The following is a 27,848-nucleotide window of genomic DNA, read 5'->3' as shown; positions in this document are numbered from 1 at the left end:
GCTCAGTTGTGTCCAACTCTGTGTGACCCCACAGACTGAAGCCCGCCAGGCTCCTCTTTCCATGGAGGGCTGGTTAATGCAGATACACAACACAAGTTAGAGAGGAGAGAGGAGGCCTGAACACAGAGCAAAAGGTTATGTTTAAATTTTTCTTGTCTTGTCATAAAACGTACATTTTATCTCAACATCATAAATGTGAATGACCTCAGGAACATAGCTGGTATTACCTGGACCAAGTCTGGTTGGATGCACAGCAAGTCAAACGCTGAGACACTGAGGTTCACAGCAGATAAAAGGTTTATTCACCAGGCAGCTGAGTGAGGAGACTGGAGAACAAATCTCAAGTCTGACTCCCTACAGGCAAGGGGCCTGGGATATTTATGAGATAAAGCTGAATGTGAGAAGTGAGGGGAAAGCTAATTGGAACTAAGAAAAAGGTGAAGTGAAAGTGAAAGTCGCTCAGTCGTGTCCAACTCTTTGTGACCCCATGGACTATACAGTGCATGGAATTTTACAGGTGAGAATACTGGAGTGTGTGGCCTTTCCTTTCTTCAAGGGATCTTCCCAGCCCAGGGATCAAACCCAGGTCTCCCACATTGCAGGCAGATTCTTTACCAGCTGAGCCACAAGGGAAGCCCAGAAAAAGGTGAGGTAATGGTCATTCTGCGCAGGTGAAATAAGCTACACACTTCTCTATGGGACGTGTTCAGAAATCGGTGCAGTCCATACACTCTTGGGGTGGAATAGGGGCCCTCTGACATCAGAAAGTCACTGAGGCATTTCCCTGGTGGCTCAGTGGTAGAGAATCTGCCTGCCAATGCAGGAGACACCAGTTCTATTCCTGACTCAGGAAGATCCCACATGCTGCAGAGCAACTAAGCCCGTGCATCACAACTATAGAGGCTGTGCTCCAGGGCCTGAGGGCCACAACTACTGAAACCCACGTGTCCTAGAGCCCGCGTTCCACAACAGGAGAAACCACTGCCATGAGAAGCCCTCACAGCACAGCTGGAGAGTAGCCCCTGCTTGCTGCAACTAGAGAAAACCTGCGCAGCAATGAAGACCCAGCACATCCAAATATATAAAAGAGGTCACTGAGCTGACATTTGCTCCTGTCCAGATGAAGGGTCAGTGGTCTTAGCTAGCCTTCACTGGCTCAAGCTCAAACTGGACATAGCTGAGGCCAAGTTTCTGCAGTTACAACTTGGACCAACATCGTATTGTTGAGGCTACATGAGGCTTGGAGGATGTGCAAAATTTTGTGAAATCAACTAAAGAGAGCTTGATGAGTGAAGGCAGGTTACAGGTGTAATGCATCTAACTGATGACTACCCTCTGTTTCAATAGTAATACAGCAATAACGCAGTAATGAATTTTAGAGATTTTTCACTTTCATTTTTAGGATAATGTGTTTACTTTTAAGTTTACATAATTTAAGTTTTAATAATAACTGCGGAAGAACTGGCTTCCCTGGTGGCTCAGACAATGAAGAATCTGCCTGCAGGAATCCCAGGTTAGGTTGCAAGTTTCCAGAAAATTTAATAATCAGACCTTGAGAGGTGGTACACGCCATTTCTGATACACCACGACTGATGCTGAGGACAGGTCCTAGTTCTTGGCACTAAGAGTCCTTTTCCCCAGAGCTCTCCTGCAAGACACACAACTTTCTACCGTTGGGAGGCCTTGTTTCCATGGAGGGAAGCTGCAGAGGGCAGGAGATATGACTGGGCAGCTCCTAAGAAGAGCTCAGAGCAGGGCCAACCAGACTGGCCTGCGAGAGGAGCATTTTCCTGTAACACAGGTCCAAGAATTGTCAGATTTTTAACCAAAGAGAACGGGAAAACTCATTAAAATTTGCATTTTTTCAGTGTCATTTGAGCTGGAATGGCTACGATAAGACAATGTATTGGTGTTAAAATTAAAGTGAAAATTAAGCACACGCCTCCCTATTAGTCAGCAACTTTTAAGGCTATCTTATTGTGAAGTTCAGAAAAAGAGTTAAAGAATCTATTTAAATGCAAATGTGCCATAAAACCAACTAACAGCAATGCATCTTCAAAACACTCAGCCTTTCTTTCAGCAGGCTCTGCTCATCATAGTGTTGTTATTTTTTCAATGTAGAAAATAATATCTCTCAAGAAGGTGGGTGTCATGGCAGTGCAGCTGGTGTGATTACCTGGGGTTTGGGAGGCCCTGGCTGGGGGGCAGGGAATCTGGGGCTTCTTCCGGGAGCAGTATCAGCTCACGTGCCTCTATGTCTTCTGGGCTGGCAGGGCTCTGGACTCTGGGGGTTCTTCTGCCTGTTCTTCTCCCCGTGCTTCCTAATTACACTGCTGCAAGGAGCCAACCCTTACCTCTGTGTTCCATCAAGTGGGAGGATGTGGTGCCTGGACTCAAGAACTGAATCAGACTTTGCCCAAAGCAACTCAGGCACAGCATCTGACTCAGAGGAAGCCACCTGCTGGCTATGGGCCCATGTGCCCAGTGCAGGAAGGAGGCTGGGAGGTGACCGAAAATCACTGTGCCTGAAACCTGTGTCTCCTGAGGGGCTCTCCTGGACACCAAAGGCCCGCTGTGCCCCCGTTTCTTGTTTATAGAAAAAGCTTTAGTCTTCTAGCCCTTCTCTGAATTCCAAAGGACAGACTCAGGCAGTTATTAGTTAGGAAAGTAAAAAATGCAGAAACAAAGGAAAAGCGGCCAAGAAACAACAATTCAGTGATAAAATTTTAGTTCTTCTCAAGGCATACATCATAATCTGACACATATCTTTGTGTCATTCTTTAGGCACTAAGATGGAGGGTGGTGCCTACATGCTGAGCACAACACTCTAGACACCGGTCCCTGAAAGGTTGACGATTGATAGGATTCCTGAAACATCATCCTGTTATCTCATCACTAGTCAGTCACTATAAAGTCATACTCTTTGCAATCCTCACTCCAAATGTTGCCTTTACAAACCTAACACCCTAGTCAGTCAGTAAGATAGATCTGAGGCAAACCTACATCTCATCTTGACCCTTTCTTTTGCTCCAAACCTTGGGCTTCCCTGATAGCTCAGTTGGTTAAGAATTCATCTGCAATGCAGAAGACCCTGGTTCAATTCCTGGGTCGGGAAGATCCGCTGGAGAAAGGATAGGCTACCCACTCCAGTATTCTAGGGCTTCCCTTGTGGCTCAGCTGGTAAAGAATCTGCCTGCAATGCAGGAGACCTGGGTTCAAATCCCTGGGTTGGGAAGATCCTCTGGAGAAGGGAAAGGCTACCCACTCCAGTATTCTGGCCTGGAGAGTTCCATGGACTGTATAGTCCATGGGGTCACAAAGAGTCAGACACAACTGAGTGACTTTCACTTTCATACACTCTTGGTGAGAATTTAAATGTTATGGCTGCTCTGGAAAAGTCTGACTGTTTCTCAAAAAGCAATTCCACTCCTAAGGGTATATGCAAGAGAAATGAAAACGTATGTCTGCATAAAAACCTTTACACAAGTGTTTATTCATAACAGCCAAAAAGTGGAGAAACCCAAATGTCCATCAACTAATGAATGAATCAATCAAATGTGATGTATCCTTATAATAAAAGATTATTTGACCATAAAAAGAAATGAAGAACTTGCACATGCTTCAACATGGACAAACCTTGAATACATGATAAGAGAAAGAAACCAGTCACAAAGACCATGTATTATGTAACTCCATTTATATGAAATGTGCACTGTAGACAGAGCCATAGGACAGAAATTACATTGGTGGTTGCCTAGGGCTGAAGAGTTGGGAGGAAATAGAAAGTGATTGCTGTGATTGCTGATGGATTCAGGGTTTCTTTTTGACGTGTTGATGCGTTCTAAAATTGATTGTGGTGATGGTTACCCAACACTAAATATACCAAAAACTATTCAATTATATACTTCAAATGGGTGACCTGTGTGGTATGTGAATTATATCCCAATAAATCTGTTATATTAAAAAAAATAATTTGAGAATGAAAGCAACAGGGCTTGGCGATTTTAAAGTACAGCTTTAAACGACAAATTCAATTCTTAGAATTGTTATAGGACTGGCTTCTCTTTCATGTTGCGGGTGAGTTTGGAGAGCTTGTGGTTTTTGAAGATTTGACCTATGTCATGCAGTCTGTCTAATTCATCGGCACAGAAACATTATTGTTTTAAATTCTGTGAGGTTTAGAGTCATAGTCACTTTTTCATTCCTGATTTGGTAATTTCTGTCTTCTCTGTCAGTCGGACTAGGGGTACATCAATTGTATTAGTCTTTCAAAGAACCACCTTTCAATTTCACTGATTTTTCTCTGCTTGTCTATTTTCAGTTTCATTAATAACTGATTCTTATTATTTCCACCTCCAACTTACTTTGGGTTTATTTTTCTCTCCCTCCTTCCCACCCCCTCCCTCATTTTCTCTTTATAGGAGAAGCTTAGATGGTTACTTTAAGATATTTCTTATTTTGTAATATAAGCATTTCAGGCAATAAAACCGCCTCCCACTTTAGCTACATCCCACAAATTTTGATATGTTTTATATATATATATATATATATATATAAATTTTCTTTCATTTTAATGTATTTTCAATTATTTAATTTTCTATTTTAATTTATTTAAATTTCAATGAAAGTATTTTCAATTTAATTTCCTTTGAGATTTCTTTCTTATGTGTGTTGTTTCTTTGGCAGTGTTTGGAAAATTTTTAGTTATCTTTCTGTTACTGATTTCTAATTTAATTTCATTATAGTCAGAAAGCATAGTGTGTATGATTTCAATCCTTTTAAATTTGTGAAGGTTTGATTTGTGACTCACCATACAGTCTGTCTTGGTAAATGCTCCACGTGTGCTTGAAAAGACTGTGGAGTGTTCTATCGATAGCAATTAACTCCAGTTAGTTGATGGTTTGTTCAGTTCTATCCTTGCTAATTCTCTGTTTATGTAGTGTATTACATACAGAAGAGTGCTTCTCTGTGTAACACATACAAACGTAGACAGAGAATTCTTGCCTGGAGAATCCTATGGACGGAGAATTCCAGCGGGTGGAGAAAACAGTTTTAAAGGTTTAATGGCTGCCACACTATGCAGAGGCATTGCCTAGTATAACAGTGCCACCTGCTGGACAAGCTACCTACTACACTTTTTGTTTTTGGATTTGAGGGACATTACTGTGTACAACGGAGAAGGCAAGGGCACCCCACTCCAGTACTCTTGCCTGGAAAATCCCATGGATGGAGGAGTCTGGTAGGCTGCAGTCCATGGGGTCGCTAAGAGTTGGACACAGCTGAGCGACTTCACTTGCACTTTTCACTTTCATGCATTGGAGAAGGAAATGGCAACCCACTCCAGTGTTCTTGCCTGAAGAATCCCAGGGACGGCGGAGCCTGGTAGGCTGCAGTCCATGGGGTCGCTAAGAGTTGGACACAGCTGAGCGACTTCACTTTCACTTTTCACTTTCATGCATTGGAGAAGGAAATGGCAACCCACTCCAGTGTTCTTGCCTGAAGAATCCCAGGGACGGCGGAGCCTGGTGGGCTGCCGTCTATGGGGTCGCACAGAGTCGGACACAACTGAAGCGACTTAGCAGCAGCAGCAACTGTGTACAACCGAAGGCAATGGCACCCCATTCCAGTACTCTTACCTGGAAAACCGCATGGACGGCGGAGCCTGGTGGGCTGCAGTCCATGGGGTCGCTAAGAGTTGGACACGACTGAGCGACTTCACTTTCACTTTTCACTTTCATGCATTGAAGAAGGAAATGACAACCCACTCCAGTGTTCTTGCCTGGAGAATCCCAGGGACGGGGGACCCTGGTGGGCTTCCCATCTATGGGGTCGCACAGAGTCAGACACGACTGAAGTGACTTAGCAGCAGCAGCACTGTGTACAACTGTGCTCAGTTGTGCCTGACTCTTCATGTCTGACTCTTTGTGACCCCATGGACTGTAGCCCTACAAGCTAGGCTTCAACTGTATGTGAATCGAGAACTTTCAGATGTACAAACTGGACTTGGGAAAGGTACCAGAGATTAAATTATCACCATCCTCTGGATCATCGAAAAAGCAAGAGAGTTCCAGAAGAGCATCTACTTCTGCTTCATTGACTATGCTAAAGCCTTTGACTGTGTGGATCACAACAAACCGTGGAAACTTCTGAAAGAGATGGGAATACCAGACCACCATACCTGCCTCCTGAGAAATCTGTATGTAAGTCAAGAAGCAACAATTAAAACTGGACATTGGACAAGGTACTGGTCCAAATTGGGAAAGGAGTACGTCAAGGCTGTATATTGTCACCCTGCTTATTTAACTTATATGCAGAGAACATCATGCAAAATACCAGGCTGGATGAAACACAAGCTGGAATCATGATTGCTGGAGAAATGTCAACAACCTCAGATATGCATATGATACCACCCTAACAACAGAAAGTGAAGAGGAACTAAAGAGCCTCCTGATGAGGGTGAAAGAGGAGAATGAAAAAGCTGGCTTAAAACTCAACATTCAAAAAACTAAGATCAAGGCATCTGGTCCCATCACTTCATGGCAAATAGACAGGGAAACAGTGGAAACAATGGCAGATTTTATTTTCTTGGGATTCACAATTACTGCTGATAGTGACTGCAGCCATGAAATTGAAAGATGCTTGCTCCTTGGAACAAAAACTATGACAAACCTAAATGGCATATTAAAAAGCACAGACATTACTTTGCTGACAAAGGTCCATGTAGTCAAAACTATGGTTTTTCCAGCAGTCACGTATGAATGTGAGAGTTGGACAATAAAGAAGGCTGCGTGCCAAAGAATTGATGCTTTTGAACTGTGGTGTTGGGGAAGACTCTTGAGAGTCCCTTGGACTGCAAGGAGATCAACCCTGGATATTCATTGGAAGGACTGATGCTAACGTTGAAGCTCCAATATTTTGGCCATCTGATGGGAAGAGCTGACTCACTAGAAAAGACCCTGATGCTGGGAAAGATTTCAGCAGGAGGAGAAGGGGGCAGCAGAGGATAAGATGGTTGGATGGCATCGCTGACTCAATGGACAGGAGTTTGAGCGAACTCTGGGAGATGGTGAAGGACACGGAAGCCTGGCGTGCAGCAGTCCATGGGGTCACAAAGAGTCAGATACGACTTAGTGACTGAACAAAAAGGACTGTAACCTGCCAGGCTCTTCTGCCCATGAAATTCTCCAGGTGAGGATACTGGAGTAGGTTGCCATTTCCTCCTCCAGGAGATCTTCCCAACCCAGGGACTAAACCTGCTTCTCCTGCATTGTTAGGCAGATTCTTTACCACTGAGCTACCTGGGAATCCTATTCACATCTCAGCAGAGCCCTAAATGAGCTTCTCAACCACCCTGGAGCCTCAGGGTCCTTATTGTTGTTCAGTCGTTAAGTTGTATCCGACTCAGTGACCCCATGAACTGCAGCAAGCCAGGTTTCCCTATCCTTCACTGAGTTTGCTCAAACCCTTGTCCCTTGAGTCAGTGATGCCATCCAACCATCTCATCCTCTCTCGCCCCCTTCTTCTCTTGCCCTCAATCTCTCCCAGCATCAAGATCTTTTCCAATTAGTCATTTCTTTGCATCAGGTGGCCAAAGTTTGGAGTTTCAGCTTCAGCACCTGTCCTTCTAATGAATATTCAGAACTGATATCCTTTAGGATTGACTGGTTTGATCTCCTTGCTGTTCAAGGGACCCTCAAGAGTCTTCTCCAACACCACAGTTCAAAAGCATCAATACTTCAGCACTCAGCCTTCTTTAGGGTCCAACTGTCACATCCATACATGACCACTGGAAAAACCATAGCCTTGATTAGACAGACCTTTGTTGGAAAAGAAATGTCTCTGCTTTTTAATACACTGTCTAGGTTGGTCATAGCTTTTCTTCTAAGGAGCAAGCATCTTTTAATTTCATGGCTGCAGTCACCATCTGCAGTGATTTTGGAGCCCAAGAAAATGAAATCTGACACTGTTTCCTCTTTTTCCCCATCTATTTGCCATGAAGTGATGGGACCAGATGCCACAATCTTAGTTTTCTGAATATTGAGTTTTAAGCCAACTTTTTCACTCTCCTCTTTCACTTTCATCAAGAGGTTCTTTGGTTCTTCTTCACTTTCTGCCATAAGAGTGCTGTCATCTGTATATCTGAGGTTATTGATATTTCTCCCAGCAATCTTGATTCCAGCATGTGCTTCATCCAGATGTACTCTGCATATAAATTAAATAAGCAGGGTGACAATATACAGCCTTGGTGTGCTCCTTTCCCAATTTGGAACCAGTCTCTTCTTCCATGTCCAGTTCTAACTGTTGCTTCTTGACCTGCATACAGATTTCTCAAGAGGCAGGTCAGGTGTTATGGTATTTCCATCTGTTTAAGAATTTTCCACAGTTTGTTGTGATCCACACAGTTAAAGCCTTTGGCATAGTAAATAAAACAGAAATAGATGTTTTTCTGGAATTCTCTTGCTTTTTTGATGATCCAGCAGATGTTGGCAATTTGATCTCTGGTTCCTCTGCCTTTTCTAAATCCAGATAGAACATTTGAAAGTTCATGGTTCACGTACTGTTAAAGCCTGGCTTGGAGAATTTTGAGCATTACTTTGGTAGCATGTGAGATGAGTGCAATTGTGCAGTATTTTTGAGCATGCTTTGGCATTGCCTTTCTTTGGGATTAGAATGAAAAGTGACCTTTTCCAGTCCTGTGGCCACTGCTGAGTTTTCCAAATTTGCTGGCATATTGAGTGCAGCACTTTCACAGCATCATCTTTGAGGATTTGAAAGAGCTCAACTGGAATTTCATCACCTCCACTAGCTTTGTTCATAATGCTGCTTCCTAAGGCCTACTTGACTTCACATTCCAGGATGTCTGGCTCTAGGTGAGTGATTGCACCATCGTGATTATCTGGATCATGAAGATCTTTTTTGTATAGTTCTTCTATGTATTCTTGCCACCTCTTCTTAATATCTTCTGCTTCTGTTAGGTGATACCATTTCTGTCCTTTATTGAGCCCATTTTTGCATGAAATGTTCCCTTGGTATCTCTAATTTTCTTGAAGAAATCTCTAGTCTTTCTGATTCTATTGTTTTCCTCTATTTCTTTGATCACTTAGGAAGGCTTTCTTATCTCTCCTTGCTATTCTTTGGAACTCTGCATTCAGATGAGTATATCTTTCCTTTTCTCCTTTGCCTTTTGCTTCTCTTCTTTTCTCAGCTATTTGTAAGGCCTCCTCAGACAATGATTTTGCCTTTTTGCATTTCTTTTTCTTGGGGATTAATGGTCTTGATCCCTGCCTCCTATACAATGTCAGGAACCTCCGTCCATAGTTCTTCAGGCACTCTGTCTATCTGATCATGGCATCTGGTCCCATCACTTCATGGCAAATAGATGGGGAAACAGTGACAGAGTTTATTTTTCTGGGCTCCAAAATCACTGCAAGTGGTGACTGTAGCCATGAAATTAAAAGACACTACTCCTTGGAAGAAAAGTTATGACCAACCTAGACAGCATATTAAAAAGCAGAGACATTACTTTGCCAACAAAGGTCTGTCTGGTCAAAGCTATGGTTTTTCCAGTAGTCATGTATGGATGTGAGAGTTGGACTATAGAGAAAGCTGAGTGCTGAAGAATTGATGCTTTTAAATTGTGGTGTTGGAGAATACTCTTAAGAATCCTTTGGGCAGCAAGGAGATCCAACCAGTCCATCCTAAAGGAAATCAGTCCTGAATATTCATTGGAAGGATTAATGCTGAAGTGGAAACTCTAATACATCTGATATGAAGAACTGACTCATTTGAAGAGACCCTGATGCTGGAAAAGTTTGAAGGCAGGAGGAGAAGGGGACAACAGAGGATGAGATGGTTGGATGGCATCACTGACTCAAAGGACATGAGTTTGAATAAACTCCGGGAGTTGGTGATGGACAGGGAGGTCTGATGTGCTGCAGTCTGTGGGGTTGCAGAGTCAGACACAACTGAGTGACTGAACTGATGGAATTGATTTGCCATGATCTTCATTTTTTGAATATTGAGGGATTTGGTCTAAACAAGCCCACCCTATTACATCCATAGGCATTTCCCCCAGAGGGCACTTTGCTCACAGAATCCGGCACCTTCATCTTGCATCTCTGGCGGAGTCACCTCTGGTGAGAAAGACTCCATGAAACACAAGAGACCTACCTAGGTTTGTATAACCTGTAGTTGCTCAGACCTACAGGGCTGTCCTTTCCCACAGAACACCTTTTAAGATGCCATGATATCCAGGGTAGGAAACCCCTTGATGGCTCTTTTTTCCATTTTAGCCTTTAGGGTTGGGTCCTTCCCTGCCACCCGTCTCCTGGCCAGGCTCTGACCCCTGGAACCCTAAGCGCATGGTCCCATCGGGTGTGTGCAAAAGGGCTGGGCTGAGCCTGAACCACCATGGCCTCCCCAGGAGCCGAGATCAGCTGCTCAGTTTTAAGCTAAGGCTAAACCTCCTCCCCTAGGACAAAAGGGGTGTGGGAGTCTGATTTCAATAAAAGCAGGGTATAGTGAATGCCATCGGTCTGGTTAAATGCATTTCTCCAGCACCTACTGTGTGCCAGGCACTGACTAGAGGTCACTTTAGGGCACATTTTCTCCTCGAAGAAGTTCTCACTGCTTTGGAAGGTGCAGTATTGATCCAGGAAGGACAGTGCCCTGTCTGGCTCATCGTTTCTGTGGATCAGCCACACCGGGGGGCTCATTCTCCAGCACCTCCCTCCTCAGGTAGTACAGGACAGGGTCTGAGCCAGGCTGAGTCAGGACAAACACAGTGACACAGAGGGTGGGGTGAGGGTGGGGTTGGAACTTGGGAAGAGAGGTGACCAGTCACTGCTGTCCTGGGGCCTGCCCCCAGCCCCCGTCTGTCTCACTGAGGTCGTGCTAAATCACAAAGGCTGATTTCTCCAGAAGCTGTTGTCTCCTAGATTCTCACTGTTAAAAATAGGTGGAGAGCTGTAGAAACCCGACAACTTGAGATTTTAGAGACAGTTCTAGTCATTTGGCACATACATGCTGCTATATACAAAATAGACAACTAAAATATGACCTACTGTACAGCATAGGGAACTCTACTCAATACTCTGTGATGGCCTATATGTGAAAAGAATCTTAAAAAGAATGGATATATGTACATGTATAACTGATTCAATTTGCTGTATGTCTGAAATCAACTCAACATTGTAAATCAGCTATAATCCAACAAAAACTTTTTAAAAATTAATGTATACCATTGATGCTTCTGAACTGTGGTGTTGGAGAAGACTCTTGAGAGTCCCTTGGACAGCAAGGAGATCAAACCAGTCAATCCTAAAGGAAATCAGCCCTGAATATTCACTGGAAGGACAGGTGCTGAAGCTGAAGCTCCAATACTTTGGCCACCTGATGCGAAGAGCTGACTCATTAGAATGCTGGGAAAGAGTGAAGGCAAGAGGAGAAGGGGATAACAGGGGATAAAATGGTTGGATGGCATCACTGACTCAATGACAGGAGTTTGAGCAAGCTCTGGGAGATGGGGAAGGACAGGGATGCCTGGCATGCTGCAGTCCATGTGGTCGCAAAGAGTTGGACACGACTGAGTGACTGAACAAGTAGTCATTTGGATAGATATTTGCTCTAAAGACCTGCAATGTCTGTCATAATTAAAGTCAGGTGTTCCCTGGCAGATTCATTCCTGTTAGAAGCAAATTATTTCACGGACTTCAAAAAAATAAGTTGCTATTTCCAGTGGGTTTGGAGGCATTCAGAGATGTTACTACAAAGTCTTGAGGCTCCTCGCCACTGGAATCCAAATTCCTTGTTAGTCTGACAAGCAGCATGCAACTGGGGGTGGGGTGGGCTGCCAGATTCTCTCCCACTCATCAGGAAGGGTGATGTGGCTGGGATTTCCAGGGTTAACTCAGGGTCTTGGGCCTCGCTATGGAGTAACCAAATTCTGCTGGGGGCTTTCAGCTGGGGTTCTCAGATGTAGGTGAAATGTATTTTTCACTTTGGGATTATCTGATTCTGGCCTTTTTTCTTTTTTTGCCAAAGTGTTGCTGCTGCTAAGTCACTTCAGTCATGTCTGACTCTGTGCAACCCCATAGACGGCAGCCCACCAGGCTCCCCTGTCCTTGGGATTCTCCAGGCAAGAACACTGGAGTGGGTTGCCACTTCCTTCTCCAATGCATGAAAGTGAAAAGTGAAAGTGAAGTCGCTCAGTCGTGTCGGACTCTTGGCGACCCCATGGACTGCAGCCCACCAGGCCAAAGTGTCATAACTCTGTAAATTGTAGATGACTGATAATGCAAAATGATTCTTGTCTAAAGACATGCAAATAACTTTTCATGTTATTTGGAAGCCGGAGAGAGAAGCTCCCTCCGCCCCTCACCCCCACCTCAACCCGGGAGAATTTTGGATCCACTTGCAGGTTAATTTCAATGTTATAATATCCCTCGGGGGCCCCCACCTCCCTCCCACCATTACACCCCCAGCAGTAGCGCTCTCAGAATCCTGGGCTGGTGGAGGAGGGGGCAGACACGATGTTCTTCCCGTTTCCTGCACCCTCCTCTGCAGAGCTCTTGGCAAGGGGTCCCCGACGGGGCTTGCGGATGTTCTGGGGATCCAGGCTTGGCGCCCTAGACGGCGGGCGGCGAGGACCGTCCCTAGTGCGCCCTGGGTGGGTAGCGCAGTGGGCCTGGAGTCAGAGGGGCTGTTGGCAGGGGCCCAGGCAGGGCACTAGGCCGAGGCACCCCTGCCAGGTGAGTCTGAGTTGGGGGGAGGAAGTGCGGATGAAAACTGGGGTCTGGTTGCTAGGTGGCGTGAGGAGTCGTCCAGGAGGAGGGACCTGCAGCACGCTGGGCACCCAGGTGTTGCCATTTCAGGACCTCCCGCAGGCACTTTGATCTCTGAGATTCTGCCAGATCTGGCTTCCTCTGGGAAGACCGGCGAAGGTAGCGGTGCCTTGGGTAGGACTCAGCAGTCTCTGAGCCTCCTCTCCACCTTGCTGCATTCCAGCCTGGCCTCTGCTTGCTCCTCCATCAGGACCCCACTTACAACCGCCAGCCCTCCTTCACCAGGCCCACCCTTGGCCCTCAGGTGACCTTCGTGGTGTTCAAACGCGAGAACATTCCCTGATGGAGGGGCTTGGGTGAAGGGACCCGCTCTCCCCTCGCAGGGTGCTGGCTGTTGGGTTGTTTTTTCAACGAGAAAGCAACACGTTGATGCTATTCTTCAGAGGAAAGACTCCAAGAGTAGGAGTGATATCAACTGGGATGAATTCGAGACACCTCACAGCTGCTGGCAGCAACAACTGGACCCAAGACTGTGGGTGAGTGCCTGGGATTCTTTTTTTTTCCCCGCTTATATGTGTTTGTTTGCACGTGTTTATTTCTTTTACCCCCTAAAGCCTACTGCAAGAACTGCATTAAAATGACTAATCCCTAGCTTTTTCTGGATTAGAGCACTCAGTATGGGTAGCCCACCATGCCTTAGGGCCAGCTGTAACCTGTGTACTCATGAGTATGCCTTGGGTTCTGAGAGTAAGGGCTGTCTTCCCCTTGAGACTGGCTTGTGCTGTGATGAAGGAGATTGGCTGCAACTGGATGGCGGAAGATGGCCAAGGCTGATAACACCAGGTATTTTTATCAGGTGGGCTCCCATTCCATTCTTCTGAATTCCTCTGCCAACCTGACATACCTCATTTTTTGATTTGAAAATTTTGGGTTGCTGCAGACGTTGACCTTTCCAGATATAGGCTTTATGCCCTTGTAACCTGTGCTGGTATCCTAGGCTTTGGCCCCTGGGTCTCTGGGCATCCTAGAAGGTGATAGGCTCCTGGTATTCGTGTGTGAAGTTCTTTCCCCTGACTGAGCATCGCATGATTCTGCCCTTGCACCTCCTTTGGGACAAAGCCTGGCTCCTCCTTTCTGGGACCCTGGGAAGAACCACCACCGCAGTGTGGCTCTGATAGGTGCCATGAGTTAGACTCTGTGCTGAAGGGTCTGGGTAGAGGCACCCAAATGCCTCGTCAACTAGTTGTCTGTTGGCACTGTGCTTTACTTAGCTTCTTGCTTTGAGATACCAGATCAAGAGGTCATCTTGTTAACATGATTGTGGCAAACTTGCTTTGACATGGTATCCTAAGATTGAGCAGAAAAAAAGTGGCAATGTGAGGGTGAGAGGGTGGTGGATCCTGACTCGATGTGACACAGCAGCCCACATCTAACACTGAGATTAATTACTCAAGTGGGATCAGGTTTATAGGCAAATAACAATTACAATAATAATTATAAATATTATACATATAAATTATATAATTTTAAAGTATGAACAGTATCATAAATTATGCATCTGTCTAAAAACCAAACAAGCATGTAAGCAGTAAAAAGAAAACAATAGAAAAATTATACAACCTGAACAGTAGAGAAAAAACAGAGTAAAAAGTAATTTAAAAAACCCTACGGACCTGTGTATTATATTAATAAAAACAGATCAAACACGTGTTTAACTGGAGCCTCAGAAGATGAGAAAGAGTGCAGGATTGAAAAGGTATTAAAAAAAAAAATTACAGCTGAAAATGTCCCAAATTTGAAAAAAAGATAGTCTACAGATTCAAGAAACTGAGCGAGTCCCCAGTACGATAAGCCCAAAGAAAGACAAACCAAAACATATCATAATAAAAATTCTTCAAGCTAAAAACAAAGAATTCTTTATCAATTACAGAAAAATGACCCCATATCCATAAAGGAAAAATAATTCAAATGACAATGGATTTCTCATTAGAAATCAGAGGCCAGAGGAAGTGGTACAGCATTTTTCAAGTGCTAGAATTGTCAACCCCAAATTCTATATCCACTGAAAATATCCACTAGGAATGAAAGGTAAATTAGGATATTCTCAGATGAAAAAACAACTAAGAGAATCTGTTCCCAGGAGAAGTACTCTAAAAGATTGGCTAAAGGAAGTTCTTAAAACAGAAAGCAAATGATAAAAGGAGGAGTCTTAATACCTACCTTATATCTTACACAAAAATTAACTTAAAAAAAATCAAGGAGCTACAATTATGAGACTCTTAGAAGAAAACTTAGGAGTAAATCTGTGTGACCTTTAATTTGGCAATGGTTTCTTTCTTTTATTTTTTTTTTTTAAAGTTTATTGGAGTATAGTGTTGTGTTAGTTTCAGGTATACAGCAAAGGGAATCTGTTATGCATATACATATTAATCCTTTTTCAGATTTTTTTCCCATGTAAGTGATTATAGTATATTGAATAGAGTTCCCTGTGCTATACAATAGGTCCTTGTTGATTATCTGTTTTATACATAGTAATGTGTGTATGTCAGTCCCAAGTGCCTGATTTATCCCCCCTCTTTCACATTTCCCCTCTGTTAACCATAAGTTTGTTTTTTATATTTGTGAGTCTGTTTTGTAAATAGGGGCTTCCCTGGTGGCTCAGATGGTAAAACGTCTGCCTGCAATGTGGGAGACCCAGCTTCGATTCCTGGGTCAGGAAGATCCCCTGGAGAAGGAAATGGCAATCCACTCCAGCACTCTTGCCTGGAAAATCCCATGGACGGAAGAGCCTGATAGGCTATAGTCCATGGGGTCGCAAAGAATCAGACACGACTGAGCGACTTCACTTTCACTTTCATAAATAAGTTCATTTGTATCATTTTTAAAAATCAGACTCCTTATATGAGTGGTATCAGTTCCTTATCTTTCTCTAGCTTCTCTTAGGATGATAATCGCTAGGTGCAGCCATGTTGCCGCAAATGACATTGTTTCATTCTTTTCTATGGCTGCGTAATAGTCCACTGTGTATGTATACCACATTTTCTCTATCTGTTCCTCCTTCAGTGGACATTTAGTTTGCTTCCATGTTTTGGCTATTGTAAATAGTGCTGAAGTGAACATGCTGCTGCTGCTACATCGCTTTAGTCGTGTCCGACTCTGTGCAACCCCATAGATGGCAGCCCACCAGGCTTCCCGTCCCTGGGATTCTCCAGGCAAGAACACTGGAGTGAACATAAGGGTGCACATATTTTTTTGAATTATGTTTTTTTCCCCCAAATACATGCCCAGGAGTGGGACTACTGGATCACATGGCAGTTCTATTTTTTCAGTTTTTTAAGGAAGCTCCATACTGTTCTCCACAGTGGTTCTACAGCAGTGGTTGTACCAATTTACCTTCCCGCCAACGTTGTAGGAGGGTCCCCTTTACTCCACATACTCGCTAGCATTTATGGTTTGTAGACTTTTTGATGATGGCCATTCTGACTGATTTGAAGTGATACTTCACTGTAGTTTTGATTTGCATTTCTCTGATAATGATGTTGAGCATCTTTTCATATCCTTTTGGCCATCTGAATGTCTTCTTTGGAGAACTGTCTATTTAGATCTGCCCATTTTTTTGGACTAGATTGTTTTTTGACATAGACTGGCATGAAATATTTGTAAATTTTGGAGATTTTTCCCTTGTCAGTTGCATCATTTGCAAATATTTTCTCCTATGGGTTGTCTTTTTATGGTTTCCTTTGTTATGCAAAAGCTTTTAAGTTTAATTAGGTCCCATTGTTTTATTTTGTTTTTATTTTCATTACTCTAGGAAGTGAATCCAAAAAGATATTTCTGTGATTTATGTCAGTGTTCTGCCTATGTTTTCCTCTAGGAGTTTTATAGTGTCCATCCTTACATTTAGGTGTGTACTAAATGTATGTTTATTTCTGTGTATGGTGTTAGAGAATGTTCTAATTTCACTTTTTACATGTAGCTGTCCAGTTTTACCAGCACCATTTTTCGAAGTGACTGTCTTTTCTTCATTGTGTATTCTTGCTTCCTTTGTCAAAGATAAGTTGCCCATAGGTGTGTGGGTTTATTTCTGGACTTTCTATGCTGTTTCATTGATCTGTATTTCTGTTTGAGGGCCAGTACCATATTGTTTTGATGACTGTAGCTTTGTAGTGTAGTCTCAAGTCAGGGAGACTGATTCCTCCAGCACCATTTTTCTTTCTCAGGATTGTTATGTGGGATCTTATGTGTTTCCACACAAATTTTTAAAAATTTTGTTCAAGTTCTGGGAAAAATTCCAATTGGTAATTTTATAGGGATTGCCTTGAATCTGTAGATTGCCTTGGACAGTATAGTCATTTTGACAATATTGAATCCTCCAGTCCAAGAGCATGATATATCTTTTCATCTGTCTGTGTCATCTCCTATTTCTTTCATTAGAATCTTACTGTTTTCAGAGTATAGGTCTTTTGCCTCTTTAGGTAGGTTTATTTCTTGGTAGTTTATTGTTTTCGATGAGATGGTAAATGGGACTGTTTCCTTAATTTCCCTTTCTGATCTTTCATTGTTAATGTATAGGCATTAAAGAGATTTCAGTGTATCAATTTTATATCCTGCAGCTTTACCAAATTCATTGAGTTCTAGTAGTTTGCTGGTAACATCTTCAGGATTTTCTGTGTACAGTATCATATCACCAGCAAATGGTGACAATTTTTAGTTTGTTCTTCTATAATAAGTCTTGTTCTTTTCCAATTTGGATTTCTTTTTATTTCTTTTTCTTCTCTAATTGCCATAGCTAGGAATTCCAAAACTATGTTGAATAAAAGTGGCAAGAGTGGACATCCTCATCTTGTTCCCGATCTTAGATGAAATACTTTCCACTTGGCACCATTGGGAATGATGTGGGTTTGTCATAGATGGCCTTTATTATGTTGAGGTAAGTTCCCTCCATGCCCACTTTCTGCCGAGTTTTTGTCATAAATGGGTGTTGATTTTGGTCATAAGCTTTTTTTGCATCAATGAAATGATCACATGGCTCTCGTTCTTCAGTTTGTTCATGTAGTCTATCACATGAGTAGATTTGCAGATATTGAAAAAAAAATCCTTGCATCCCTGGGATAAATCACACTTGATCATGGTGTATGATCCTTTTAATGTATTGCTGAATTTGGATTGTCAGTATTTTGTTGAGTATTTTTGCATCTTGAACACAGATGCAAAAATACAAAAATACCAACAATCCAAATTCATCAGTGATATTGGCTTGTAATTTTCTTGTGCTTTCTTTGTTTATGGTATCAGGGTGATGGTGGCCTCATAGAATGAGCTTGGAAGTATTCCTTCCTCAGCACTCTTTTTTGAAGTAGTTTCAAAAGGATAGGTATTACTCTCTTCTAAAAGTTTGATAGAATTCACTTGTGTATTCTGGACCTTTGTTTGTTGGGAATTTTTAAGTCACTGTTTCAATTTCAGGACTTGTGATTGGTCTATTGAGGTGCTCCTATATCGGATGCACATATGTTTATGGTTGTTATGTCTTCTTGGATTGATCCCTTGATCGTTATGTAGTGTCCTTCTTTGTATTTTGTAACAGTCTTTATATAAAAGTCTGTATTGTCCGATATGAGTGTTGCTGCTCCAGGTTTCTTTTGATTTCCGTTTGCATGATATGCCATTTTCCATCCCCTTACTTTTGCTCTGTATGTGTTCCTGCTGCACTCTGTATGAGTCTCTTGTAGACAGCATACATATGGGTCTTGATTCTTTGTATCCATTCAGCCAGTCTATGTCTTTTGTTTGGGGGCGTTTAATCTGATTACATTTAAAGTAATTTTTGATATGTATGCTCTGACTGCCATTTTGTTAACCATTTTGAATTTGATTTTTCTAGGGGCTTTTTTTCCCCCCTTCCTGTTTTATTCTCTTCTCTTGTAACTTGATGACTATCTTTAGTGTTGTGTTTGGATTTCATTTTCTTTTGTGTGTTTTTCTACAGTAGATTTTTGAAGTTACCATGAGGTTTTAATATAGCAGTTTATACATAGAGAAGATTGTTTTAAGTAGCTAGTCTTTGAATTTCAAATGCATTTGTAGTTATCTGTATTTGTACACTCCTTCTCTCACGATCGCTTGTTTTGATACTATATTTGTGTGTGGACGTTTTCCCACCACTTTTACTGTGTTTGCCTTTACTGGTGATCTTTCCCATTCACAGTTTTCCTATTTCTAGTTGTGGCCTTATTTTCCCACCTAGAGAAGTTTCTTTAGCATTTCTTGTAAAGCTGGTTTGGTGGTACTGAATTCTCCTAGCTTTTGCTTGTTTATAACATTTTTGACTTCTCTGTCAAATCTAAATGAGAGCTGTGCTGGGTACAGTATTCATGGTTGTAGGTTTTTCCCTTTCATCACTTTTAAATATGTTTTGCCATTTCTTTCTGCCCTACCGAGTTTCTCAGGAGAAGTCAGCTGGTAACCTTATGGGGAGTCCCTTGTATGTTATTTGTTGCTTTTAATATTTTTTCTTTGTCTTTAATTTTTGTCTATTTGATTAACATGGGTCTCATTGTACTCTGTCTTTGGTTTATCTTGTATGGGACTCTCTGTGCTTCTTGAACTTGAGTCAGTGTTTCCCTTCTCATGTTAGAGAAGTTTCCAGCTATAATCTCTTCAAATATTTTCTCAGGCTGTTTCTCTCTGTCTCCTCCTTCTGGAACCTCTCTAATGTGAATGTTGGTGTGTTCTATGTTGTCCCAGAGGTCTCCGAGACATTTCTTTTCATTCTTTTTTCTTTATGTTGTTCCACAGCAGAGATTTCCATCACTCTGACTTCCAGCTCACTTATTGGTTCTTCTGCCCCATTTATTCTGTTATTTATTTCTTTCTAATTTCAGTTATTGTTCTTTTCTGTATGTTCATTAGTTCTTCTTGGTCTTTATTAAGGTTATTCTAGGTCTTTATTATTTCTTGTCTCTTCTCAATCTGTGCCTCCATTCTTCTCCTGATCTCTTGGGTCATCTTTACCATTACTACTTTAAATCATTTTCAGGTAAGTTGCCTATCTCCATTTCACTTAGTTGTTCTTGTGGGTTTTTATCTTGTTCTTTCATCTGGAACGTGTTTCTCTGCCATTTCATTTTCCCTGACTTTCTCTGTGGACTCCTTTTCACAGGCTGTAGGATCATAGCTTCTCTTGCTTTTGGTGTCTGCCCCCTGGTGGGTGAGGTAGGTACTGGTGCTTGTGAGGTTTCTGGTGGGCAGGACTGGTCCCTGCCCACTGGTGGGTGGAGCTGGGTCTTGTTCCTCCTGTGGGCAGGGCCGTGTCAAGGGGTGCCTTTAGAGGTAGCTAGGTGCTCAGGAAGCCTGTTTGTGATGGGTGGGGCTGTGTTTCCTATCTTGCTTGTTGTTTGGTCTGAAGCATTCTAGCACTGGAGCTGCTAGGCTATTGACTAAGGCCAGATTTTGATGCCGAAATGGCAACCTCACACCAGTCAATATTCTCTGGGGCCTCTGCCACCAGTGTCCTTGGCTGCCCCCTACCAGTAAGCCACAGCTGACCCCTGCCTCCCCAGGAGACCCTCCAAGACTTACAGGTAGGTCAGCCCAGGATCCTATGGAATGACTAATTTGTGTGGGGGCCCAGCATACATGAAACCTCTGTACCCGCAAGAGTGGTGTTTCTGTTTCCCCCAGTCCTGTGGAACTCCCACAGTCAAAACCCACTGGCCTTCAAAGCCAAATGTTCTAGAGATTCCCCCTCCCTATGCCAGTCCCTCAGGCTGTGGAGCCTGATGTGTGGGGCTCAGGACTCTTACTCTTTTGGCAAGCCTCTGTGATATAATTATTTTCCAGTTTGCGGGTCACCCACACAGTGGGTATGAGATTTGATTATGTCACAAAAGCGCCCCTCCTACCATTTCATTGTGGCTTCCTCTTTATCTTTTGAAAATCTTTTTTGGTAGGTTCCAGTCTTTGTTCAGTCGTGAGTTGTGATTTTGGTGTTCTCCTGAGAGGAAGTGAGCTCAAGTCCTCTTACTGCACCATCTTGTCGGGAATCAAGGGGCTGCTTTTAGTTTGGATACTTGCTGCCTCTTTCCTCGGTGTGTGCTGGCTGTTATTCCCTTCATCTGGGGTGTGCAGGTGTGGCGGCCCTTGCACACTCTCGAGACAGCAGGCGTAGCACTTGACACCTCCTTGCGGGCCTCGTATAGGCAGTTGTGGCTCACACACTCCTGGGACAGTGGAGACAGCACCTGGAGCCTGCTCGTGGGTCTCACAGCAGTGTGGGAGGCCCGGGCTGGCCTCTGGATTCTGCAATGGTGGTGGCAACTCGCGCCTGTCCCCAGAGCTCCTGTAGGCAGTGTCTTGTTGCTTGAGAGCACGCATGCGGAAAGAAGCTCTTATGGTGGTCCTACCCTTATGCTCATGCACCACCCCCCAAAATGGCACCTGACCTCTCTGGCAGGCCCAGACCTTTCCGAGTACACTCTCAGTTGCGACTCTTACATTGCTGGTAGCAATGTAAAATGGTGCAACTGCTTTGAAAAATGGTTTGGCAGGTACTCAAAAAAAATAAACATAGAATTATTGTATGACCCAGCAATTTCACTTCTAGAAAAATGTCCCACAAAATTTTGTACATAAATGTTCACAGCTGCATTATTCATAATCAAAAGCGGAAACAACTCAAATGTCTGTTAACTCATGAATGGGTAAATCAAATGTAGTATATCCACACAATGAAATATTATTTGGCAATAGAAAGGAATGAAGTACTGATACATATTACAGCATGGATGAATCTTGAAAATGTAAGCAAAATGAAAGAAGCCAATCAGAAAACACTGTATACTGTAAGATTCCATTTATATAATATCTTCAGAATAGGCAAATCTGTAGAGAGAAAAAGTAGATTAGTGGTTGCTTAGGACTTGAGGAATGATGGCTAAAGAACTTGGGATTTCTTTCTGAAGTGATAAAAATATTCTACAATTGTGATGGAGGTTGCACAACTTTGTTAATATATTAAAAACTAGTGAATTGTATACTTGCAATGAGTAAATTGTACTATGTGAATTACATTACAATAAAGCTGTTACCATTTCAATAAAGCTCTTTAGTTTTCTAAATTATGTTTGGTTAAAGCAAAAATTATTACATTTTCTGATGTGGTTCTCAGTATATGTAGAGAAAATAGCTATGACAATCCAAATGTAAACAGGGAACAGTAAAAGGGATCAAAGGGAGGTAACTTTTTTTTGGTAAGTAAATCACATAAATTTCTCAATGTTCCTATAAAAGTCTTGGACTGCAGAGACTCAGTAGTTAATATTCAGTAAACACAGAGAATGTTTGTTTTCACTTCCCTCAGAAACCAGCTCTGCAGGCAACTGTTTCCCTAATAGTAGAGCTAATTGCGTCCATCCAACAGCCTCCTTTTATCCCCCCAGGAACAAAAAAGTTACATTTCAGGATAAATATCTAGGTTTGAGCATTGTTTTTTCAGGTAATGGCTTTTGAAATTTCAAAAAGGATGAACCCAGGACACACAGACATTTGTGTATTGTAAAAGTTGAGAATTGGGCTTATTTGGATCCTTGAGATATTTACTTCAAAGTGTTAGAGTTAAGACATTTCCAAGGAGACTCTCAGAAAGGGAGAGACGTAGCTGCTCTTTCTGCATGTTAAATGGCCAAAATTCACTCCTCCGTGTTTCTCACTTATAATGTAAACTTTGCATGTGTCTTTACTTTTTTTATATAAATTTATTTATTTTAATTGGAGGCTAATTACTTTACAATATTGTATTGGTTTTGTCATACATCAACAAGAATCCGCCACGGGTGTACACATGTTCCCCATCCTAAACCCCCCTCCCACCTCCCTCCCCATACCATCCCTCTGGGTCATCCTAGTGCACCAGCCCCGAGCATCCTGTATCATTCATTGAACCTGGACTGGCAATTCGTTTCACATATGATATTATACATGTTTCAATGCCATTCTCCCAATCATCCTACCCTCACCCTCTCCCACAGAGTCCAAAAGACTGTTCTATACATCTGTGTCTCTTTTGCTGTCTCGCATACAGGGTTATCGTTACCATCTTTCTAAATTCCATATATATATATATATATATATATATATATATGCATTAGTATACTGTATTGGTGTTTTTCTTTCTGGCTTACTTCACTGTGTATAATAGGCTCCAGTTTCATCCACCTCATTAGAACTGATTCAAATGCATTCTTTTTAATGGCTGAGTAATACTCCATTGTGTATGTGTACCACAGCTTTCTTAGCCATTCGTCTGCTGATGGACATCTAGGTTGCTTCCATGTCCTGGCTATTATAAACAGTGCTGCGATGAACATTGGGGTACATGTGTCTCTTTCCCTTCTGGTTTCCTCAGTGTGTATGCCCAGCAGTGAGATTGCTGGGTCATATGGCAGTTTTATTTCCAGTTTTTTAAGGAATCTCCACACTGTTCTCCATAGTGGCTGTACTAGTTTGCATTCCCACCAACAGTGTAAGAGGGTTCCCTTTTCTCCACACCCTCTCCAGCATTTATTGCTTATAGACTTTTGGATAGTAGCCATTCTGACTGGCGTGAAATTGTACCTCATTGTGGTTTTGATTTGCATTTCTCTGATAATGAGTGATGTTGAGCATCTTTTCATGTGTTTGTTAGCCATCTGTATGTCTTCTTTGGAGAAATGTCTGTTTAGTTCTTTGGCCCATTTTTTGATTGGGTCATTTATTTTTCTGGAATTGTCTTTTCACCTTGCTTATAGTTTCCTTTGTTGTGCAGAAGTTTTTAACTTTAATTAGGTCTCATTTGTTTGTTTTTGCTTTTATTTCCAATATTCTGGGAGGTGGGTCATAGAGGATCCTGCTATGATTTATGTTGGAGAGTGTTTTGCCTATGTTTTCCTCTAGGAGTTTTATAGTTTCTGGTCTTACGTTTAGATCTTTAATCCATTTTGAGTTTATTTTTGTGTATGGTGTTATAAAGTATTCTAGTTTCATTCTTTTACAAGTGGTTGACCAGTTTTCCTAGCACCACTTGTTAAAGAGATTGTCTTTTCTCCATTGTATATTCTTGCCTCCTTTGTCAAAGATAACGTGTCCATAGGTGCGTGGGTTTATCTCTGGGCTTTCTATTTTGTTCCATTGATCTATATTTCTGTCTTTGTGCCAGTACCATACTGCCTTGATGACTGTGGCTTTGTAGTAGAGCCTGAAGTCAGGCAGGTTGATTCCTCCAGTTCCATTCTTCTTTCTCAAGATTGCTTTGGCTATTCGAGGTTTTTTTGTATTTCCATACAAATTGTGAAATTATTTGTTCTAGCCCTGTGAAAAATACCGTTGGTAGCTTGTTAGGGATTGCATTGAATCTGTAGATTGCTTTGGGTAGTATACTCATTTTCACTATATTGATTCTTCTGATCCATGAACATGGTATATTTCTCCATCTGTTAGTGTCCTCTTTGATTTCTTTCACCAGTGTTTTATAGTTTTCTATATATAGGTCTTTTGTTTCTTTAGGTAGATATATTCCTAAGTATTTTATTCTTTCTGTTGCAATGGTGAATGGAATTGTTTCCTTAATTTCTCTTTCTATTTTCTCATTATTAGTGTATAGCAATGCAAGGGATTTCTCTGTGTTGATTTTATATCCTGCAACTTTACCATATTCATTGATTAGCTCTAGTAATCTTATGGTGGAGTCTTTACAGTTTTCTATGTAGAGGATCATGTCATCTGCAAACAGTGATAGTTTTACTTCTTCTTTTCCAATTTGGATTCCTTTTATTTCTTTTTCTGCTCTGATGGCTGTGGTCAAAATTTCCAAAACTATGATGAATAGTAGTCGTGAAAGTGGGCACCTTTGTCTTGCTCCTGACTTTAAGGGAAACGCTTTCAATTTTTCACCATTGAGGATAATGTTTGCTGTGGGTTTGTCATATATAGCTTTTATTATGTTGAGGTACGTTCCTTCTATTCCTGCTTTCTGGAGAGTTTTTATCATAAATGGATGTTGAATTTTGTCAAAGGCTTTCTCTGCATCTATTGAGATAATCATATGGCTTTTATTTTTCAATTTGTTAATGTAGTGTATTACATTGATTGATTTGTGGATATTGAAGAATCCTTGTATCCCTGGGATAAAGCCCACTTGATCATGATGTATGATCTTTTTAATGTGTTGTTGGACTCTGATTCCTAGAATTCTGTTAAGGATTTTTGCATCTATGTTCATCAGTGATATTGGCCTGTAGTTTTCTTTTTTTGTGGCATCTTTGTCAGGTTTTGGTAGAATGAGTTTGGAAGTTTACCTTCCTCTGTAATTTTCTGGAGGAGTTTGAGTAAGATAGGTGTTAGCTCTTCTCTAAATTTTTGGTAGAATTCAGCTGTGAAGCCATCTGGACCTGGGCTTTTGTTTGCTGGAAGATTTCTGATGTACAGTTTCAATTTCTGTGCTTGTGATGGGTCTGTTAAGATTTTCTATTTCTTCCTGGTCCAGTTTTGGAAAGTTGTACTTTTCTAAGAATTTCTCTATTTCTTCTACGTTGTCCATTTTATTGGCATATAATTGCTGATAGCAGTGTCTTATGATCCTTTGTATTTCTGCATTGTCCTTTGTGATCTCTCCATTTTCATTTCTAATTTTATTGATTTGATTTTTCTCCCTTTGTTTCTTGTTGAGTCTGGCTAATTGTTTGTCAATTTTATTTATCCTTTCAAAGAACCAGCTTTTGGCTTTGTTGATTTTCACTATGGTCTCTTTTGTTTCTTTTGCATTTATTTCTGACCAAAATTTTAAGATTTTCTTTCTTTCTACTAACCCTGGGGTTCTTCATTTCTTCCTTTTCTAGTTGCTTAGGTGTAGAGTTAGGTTATTTATTTGACTTTTTTCTTGTTTCTTGAGGTATGCCTGTATTGCTATGAACCTTCCCCTTAGCACTGCTTTTACAGTGTCCCACAGGTTTTGGGTTGTTGTGTTTTCATTTTCATTCGTTTCTATGTGTATTTTGACTTCTTTTTTGATTTCTTCTGTGATTTGTTGGTTATTCAGCAGTGTGTTGTTCAGCCTCCATATGTTGGAATTTTTAATAGTTTTTCTCCTGTACTTGAGATCTAATCTTACTGCATTTTGGTCAGAAAAGATGCTTGGAATGATTTCAATTTTTTTGAATTTACTAAGGCTAGATTTATGGCCCAGGATGTGATCTATCCTGGAGAAGGTTCTGTGTGCACTTGAGAAAAAGGTGAAATTCATTGTTTTGGAGTGAAATGTCCTATAGATGTCAATTAGGTCTAACTGGTCTATTGAATCATATAAATTTTGTATTTCCTTATTAATTTTCTGTTTAGTTGATCTATCCATAGGTGTGAGTGGGGTATTAAAGTCTCCCACTATTATTGTGTTATTGTTAATTTCCCCTTTCATACTTGTTAGCATTTGTCTTACATATTGCAGTGCTCCTATGTTGGATGCATATATAATTGTTATATCTTCTTCTTGGATTGATCCTTTGATCATTATGTAGTGTCCTTCTTTGTCTCTTTTCACAGCCTTTGTTTTAAAGTCTATTTTATCTGATATGAATATTGCTACTCCTGCTTTCTTTTGATCTCTATTTGCATGGAATATCTTTTTCCACCCCTTCACTTTCAGTCTGTATGTGTACCTTGTTTTGAGGTGGGTCTCTTGTAGACAACATATATAGGGATCTTGTTTTTGTATCCATTCAGCCAGTCTTTGTCTTTTGGTTGGGACATTCAACCCATTTACATTTAAGGTAATTATTGATAAGTATGATCCCGTTGCCATTTACTTTATTGTTTTGGGTTCAAGTTTATATTCCCTTTTTGTGTTTCCTGTCTAGAGAAGATTCTTTAGCATTTGTTGGAGAGCTGGTTTGGTGGTGCTGAATTCTCTCAGCTTTTGCTTGTCTGTAAAGCTTTTGATTTCTCCTTCATATTTGAATGAGATCCTTGCTGGGTACAGTAATCTGGGCTGTAGGTTATTTTCTTTCATCACTTGAAGTATGTCCTGCCATTCCCTCCTGGCCTGAAGAGTTTCTATTGAAAGATCAGCTGTTATCCTTATGGGAATCCCCTTGTGTGTTATTTGTTGTTTTTCCCTTGCTGCTTTTAATATTTGTTCTTTGTGTTTGATCTTTGTTAATTTGATTAATATGTGTCTTGGGGTGTTTCACCTTGGGTTTATCCTGTTTGAGACTCTCTGGGTTTCTTGGACTTCGGTGATTATTTCCTTCCCCATTTTAGGGACGTTTTCAACTATTATTTCCTCAAGTATTTTCTTATGGTCTTTCTTTTTGTCTTCTTCTTCTGGGACTCCTATGGTTCGAATGTTGGGGCATATAACATTGTCCTAGAGATCTCTGAGATTGTCCTCATTTCTTTTAATTCATTTTTCTTTTTTCCTCTCTGATTCATTTATTTCTACCATTCTATCTTCTACCTCACTAATCCTATCTTCTGCCTCCATTATTCTACTATTTGTTCCCTCCAGAGTGTTTTTGATATCACTTATTGCATTATTCATTATATATTGACTCTTCTTTATTTCTTCTAGGTCCTTGTTAAACTTTCTTGCATCTTCTCAATCCTTGTCTCCAGGCTATTTATCTGTGATTCCATTTTGTTTTCAAGATTTTGGATCATTTTCACTATCATTATTTGGAATTCTTTATCAGGTAGATTCCCTATCTCTTCCTCTTTTGTTTGGTTTGGTGGGCATTTATCCTGTTCCTTTACCTGCTGGATATTCCTCTGTCTCTTCATCTTGTTTATATTGCTGTGTTTGGAGTGTCCTTTCTGTATTCTGGCAGTCTGTGGAGTTCTCTTTATTGTAGAGTTTCCTCACTGTGGGTGGGATTGTACGGGTGGTTTGTCAAGGTTTCCTAGTTAGGGAAGCTTGTGTCGGTGTTCTGGTGGGTGGAGCTGGATTTCTTCTCTGTGGAGTGCAATGAAGTGTCCAGTAATGAGTTATGAGATGTCAATGGGTTTGGAGTGACTTTGGGCAGCCTGTATATTGAAGCT

At 41.5% G+C, this 27,848-nt stretch overlaps 1 long non-coding RNA gene across 1 annotated transcript in view; it reads left to right on the top strand.

Moving 5' to 3' along the window:
- The first annotated feature begins 12,138 nt into the window (after window positions 1-12,138).
- The window catches only part of LOC123331234, a 48,382-nt gene continuing 32,672 nt past the window's right edge, over window positions 12,139-27,848 (top strand). Inside the window, exon 1 of the long non-coding RNA XR_006547776.2 lies at window positions 12,139-13,318. This is a non-coding gene — a long non-coding RNA (uncharacterized LOC123331234). The remainder of the gene's footprint in view (window positions 13,319-27,848) is intronic.

Source organism: Bubalus bubalis, chromosome 22 (assembly GCF_019923935.1).
Source record: "Bubalus bubalis isolate 160015118507 breed Murrah chromosome 22, NDDB_SH_1, whole genome shotgun sequence".
NCBI classification, from domain to species: domain Eukaryota; kingdom Metazoa; phylum Chordata; class Mammalia; order Artiodactyla; family Bovidae; genus Bubalus; species Bubalus bubalis.
This window is presented reverse-complemented; position numbering and strand designations above follow the sequence as displayed.